Source organism: Tympanuchus pallidicinctus, unplaced genomic scaffold (genome assembly GCF_026119805.1).
Source record: "Tympanuchus pallidicinctus isolate F22 unplaced genomic scaffold, pur_lepc_1.0 scaffold8, whole genome shotgun sequence".
In the NCBI taxonomy this organism is placed as follows: domain Eukaryota; kingdom Metazoa; phylum Chordata; class Aves; order Galliformes; family Phasianidae; genus Tympanuchus; species Tympanuchus pallidicinctus.
Genome location: NW_026294802.1, coordinates 2451537 through 2456629, shown reverse-complemented (window position 1 = coordinate 2456629; position 5093 = coordinate 2451537). Strand labels below are relative to the sequence as shown.

General features: G+C 40.5%; 1 protein-coding gene across 2 annotated transcripts in view; it reads left to right on the top strand.

Moving 5' to 3' along the window:
* The window catches only part of BPGM (bisphosphoglycerate mutase), a 54463-nt gene that overhangs the window by 28193 nt on the left and 21177 nt on the right, over positions 1-5093 (top strand). The gene's annotated exons all lie outside the window — the stretch shown is intronic.

Here is a 5093-nt window from a genome sequence, read left to right as displayed (position 1 = left end):
ACAAGGCTCTGGATTAATCTGAGTTCATGCAAGTTACTGTGTAAGCTGAAATCAAAAGTCACAGAAGTTATCGTCAATGCAGGGCGTGCTGCAGCACAACCCATGGATTTTTCTTGCCAATCCTTTTTTTTCTAAAAGCATGGCTAGGGTGGCTGTGCCTGGCAGGTCTGTGCTTGTGCAGGCCCTGCTCCTCTGCACAGTTGCTGGAATGTATCTTGGTGGAGATTGACAACACGCTTTGAAGTTTGCCCTTTTTGTTACTGCCTGTTTGTGTTAGTGGCAGTTGACCCGAAGTTGCCCTAACGTGACTCAGCAAACTGGCTTTCCAAGCCATGGCAGGATACTGCTCACAGAGCCACTGCATGCTTTTCTGCCCTCATTGTTGCGGGGCTTGGCTGGATGCAGCGCCCACTCCTCTTCCCAGAGCCTGCAGCCCCACTGGTGACCTAAGTTGACCTGTCAGAGCCCTGTATCCTGCCTGCAGGTGTAGATGGATGGTGAGAGACACTTGGAGAATCTCTACAAATGCTGACATGCACATGGGTGAGAGGTGGTTTAATGCACAAGTCTGAGTGGGAATTGAGGCACTGATCAAACATGGCTGCTGATGTTCATGCTGGGCATGCATAGTAAAGCTTAGAAGTCAAAGTAGGTCCCCAGTTTTTTCAGTTTTGAGAGGACCATCTTTCTTGTAAACTGTGCAGAAAACTGCTTGTACTTCTCACTTGTCATTCTTCCCACTTTATTGGTACAGACTACAGGCATGTGGCCAGCGAAAAAAAAGATGACAAGCAGCAACATGATGTAGATGTCATTTAATTGGTATCACAGAGTAATGCATCCTTTTGCACAAAAGTAGCTTAGAACCCAGGTGATGGAATGAAGAGTATATTTTAATATTTGAACACACGGGGGCAGAGTTAAACCTGTGTGTGACAACATCTCTGCCGTGGAATTTCCTCACCAATCTCTTAGTAAATTGAATTGTGTATTGTATTATGTAGAGTTTATAGTGTTCAAAAGGTGAAAATCTTTCTTCCTACTTTTAACCTAGCAGAACTAGGTGAAGCTGAATGAGGTGTTTTGGTGACACCAAGATTGTAACTTGCCAACAAGAGGATAACTGAAGATGTGTGAGAGAAGAAAAGGGAATCAATAAAACTTTGAGACTGCAGTGAGCAAAGTCCTGGAAGCACTGTAGGAAATGTTGGCAGCAGAGCGAGGCAAAACAAGGCATGTTCACTATAATCCCCAAGTGTAATATGCTTACATTTTCTTCTCAGTCTCGTCAACATATAACTCTTGTGCTGCTTTATTATCTTGATACAAATGTCTTTTTATGGACACATATCACTTGAAGTCCATTGTATATTGCTTTAAGTTCGATGTATTCCTACCTACGTCAATTGTAAATATAGAAAGCAGTCTCCAGTAAAATGATCTCTTTCCTCCCACAGAGTTAGCATTAATTTTATAGCATCAGTTCTTGAAAAATTTTAATTAAGCTGCAATTTCCTTGTGCAGGGTAGGACTGGTTTCTGTGGAAGCCAGGCATGTCAACGTCTTGCATGTCTTCTCTGAAACTCCTGAAGAGTAACCTCCTGAGAATAGATTGGAGAGGTGGATTAATGCAAGACTGGAAGATTCTTTGCTGGATTTTCTTTAGGTCACAGCCTGCAAAAAGAGCAGGTGCTGAAGCAATAGCAGAGCCATATATTCTCAGTCATTTTCTGTGGAAGAGCGGGCTTTGTAGCAGAGAATGTAAGCAACTGAAATCAAAGAAGGACACCATGGCCGGCCTCCAACCCAGCTCATGGGTTGTGCATACTGAAAATTTGATCATTCCAGATGCATGTAACTGTCCAGTAAGTGTTTGTGGGTATGCATGGTCATCAAAGGAACAAGATTTTCCTCTCTCGTACACAGACAGGTATTCCAAAAGCTCATCACTACTGAGAATAGTGTGCTATTTTCTTTGCCAAGAGGAGGGTATTGTTCTCATTGAAAGATGTTTTTGTACTCCTTTTCACGTTTTAGCAATTGGCTGTGTCTAGTTTTGACAAGAAAAGGAATGCTTAGAATGCCTTAAGAGTGTAGGAAGTTATGTTTTCCATTTGTGAAATGTGAAAGTGCTGAAAATATTTTCCTCATGTTTGATAAACAAAATAAAATGAAGCACTCAGTAAACACAACAGGTTTATCTTGATCAGGGACAATATGAAAAATATCACTGTGTAATCTGTGCAGTGAGAGCTGAGAGGAAATTGCTTTATAAGCTGAACTCACTGATAACGGGGGAGCCCAACTGTTTTAACTGTTACTCAGGTTTTGTGAATGCAGCTGGACCCATGAGTGATATGAACCTGTAGTGGAGCTTGTGAGCTTGTCATGTCCCAGACCAGAATGTCTGTAACTTGAAGAGCTGAGCAGAGGTGTGGCCACATGTGGATTGATGCAGAAGCTGGGTACATTAATTTGGGTTGCACGTGCTTCCAGCTGTCCTAATAAACTAGATGTAACCCAGCAGCCAGAGGAACTGACTTCTCTGTGTCTAAAGTTTATGAGAACCCATATATTGAAACAGTTATGAGGCATTGGTCTGATAGCACAGACCTCATTTTGCAGTATCCTTCTGGAGGTACTAAAGCAACAACAACAACAAACAGAGATAACAGCTCCTGATCAGATACATGCTACTTCTGCAAATGCCTTTTTAGAAAGGGCAGCACCGTATTGCCCATGTGTTATTCTCACAGGTCCACTGGGCTGAGCTCAGTAATTTATTTGGTACATTGTAAATGTGCTCTTGCACAGAAAAGGTAGAGGTGGCAGCACTGAACATTTAAATAAGAATTAGATCTGTTCAAAGTCAAATGCTAGCTAGTACTTGTTGTTTTTGGGAAGCAGAAAGGCTTGTCTTTTTTTCTAATACAAAAGGGAGATGCTGAAATACAGGTAAATTATTTTTTCTTCTGTGAACAGCTAGAACTGATATAAATAGGGAATAGAGTAATTCCAAAGCAAAAAAGAATAAAAACCAGACATTAAGTGATTTAAATGAGTAGATTTCCATGTGAGTAAAACAGATATGAGATGAAAATTGGACTTAAGAATTCTGGGGAATTCGTTATCCTGCCTTCCCATCCAAGTGTGATTTGTTTGCATGAAAGGCAAGTCTTGGCTGCCTTTCCACTCATGCAGCTTCTTCATTATAGAAATGGAGGGGAAAAAAAAAAAAAAAAAAAAAAAAGAATTAACTTGTGATGTACAGCTGTTAATTTAGGGACTTAACTCCTAAGGTTGCCGGGGAAACAGTCCTGTAGAAGAAAGGCACGATTTTTTTGGCTTTTGTAAGTCAGGGGCAACACCACTGCATTCCGAGAAGCTGTGGTAAGGTAGAACACTGTGACTCAGTTCTGTTCTTTATCCAACCAGGATAAATACACAGAGCAGATTTTTTTATACAGGAAAGTCTTTTTTTGTTTTGTTTTGTTTTGCTTTGTTTTTTGTTTTTTTTGTTCCATTTAAAACCAAACAAAACATCAGACTTTTTTGTAAACTGATGTCTGCAAGAGAGCCTCATACCATGGAAATAAACTTAAAGCAGCACAGGACAAATCTTTGTGATTTTTAGAGTTTGTGAGAAAACAAGCATAGCAAATACAGATGGAGATAGCTCTCCACAAACACATCAGCAAATTTCAGGCTAACCTACACTGTAACAAGGGAGGAAAAGGTCTTAAGCAGCTCATTAAAGACGAAGCATTATTTTAATAGAAGGACATTAGCACAAGCAAACTTGAACATGTCTTTTGTGTGCTTGTCGTTCTTGCCATTCTCTAAAATTCTGGACTTCCCATTTATTTCGCTGTTGCTTGTATTTGCTCAGATTCGTACGTGCTGTAACCACGCTGTAGTATCAGCACTCTGCAGCCTGTTTTTTAATTAACTTATCGTGTCTTGACTAGACACCACCTGGCTGCTTGCTTTTTTTAGAGGAGCTGCTTTTGAATTATCTCTTCCCAGACAGTTTCTTACTGACGTCTGATGTCTGTAACATTTTGTTTATCGTGGGGGCAAAAAAAGGCAGATTCATCATGAGATTTCCCTTACTTTTGATATTGTTACAATAAATTAATCTGTACTTGAGCGAGCTTCCTAGTGGTGACAAACTCAAGATTAGTTTAAACGCTTATACACTCCTCTTTTACTTGAATAGATTTTCCTCCTAAGCAATGGAGTCAAAGTGAAACAAAACAAAACAAATAGAATAGTTTGTCTTCCATATGGATTTATGTTTTTGGTTTAGACTAAATGCGAAACAACTCAGAGGGGTGAAGCTATATATTTCCTCCATACCCAAACAAGATGAAAGCCTTGCTGTGTTTACAAATGAAAGCATGATTGCATAGGGGACTTTTTAAACAAAAGGTGAAAGAGGCCTTTTGCCCGAGGAGCTTAAAGACTAATTGGTGCATGAAGGAAGCCTCACTACTCTGGTTTACCCCCAAGTTTTAGTTAATAACAGGCTTGGTTCAAGATGTGGTTGTGTGATATATTGGCAGTAGGGGTATTGGGGTAGGCGTGTGATGAAAAATTACTGACACACAGATATGTTTGAGCCAAGAAAATGTCGAGAACCACTTGTCTGATGAATGCAAGATGCAGTGAGTGGCAGTAACAAAGAGACAGGTGGAGGACTGGTATGTCCTTACCTGATAACTGCTCTCTGAGCTCTGATGGAGACTTACTGTGCATGTATTACAGACCAGAGCTCCGTGTGTGAGAGATGCATTAAGCAGTTCAGGCAAACAGGACTGTGCTGTTGTCTCAGGGACAAGGCAAACAGCTTCCAGTACATTAATGCACGTAGATTTGCATGGGACTCAGCTAAACAAGTGGGTTTACAGATCAGGCTTGGATGAAAATGTATTGATATCTTGTGGACTTGCAGCCTTTCTAAGATTGAAAAAAATGAAGGTGATTGAGAAGGCAGTGACTAAAATGACTCTGATCATTTAAACCAGAGTAATCATGCCTCAAGCTGAGGCATGAAGGAGAATAGGCAAGGAGTCTGAAGACACAGATGAATA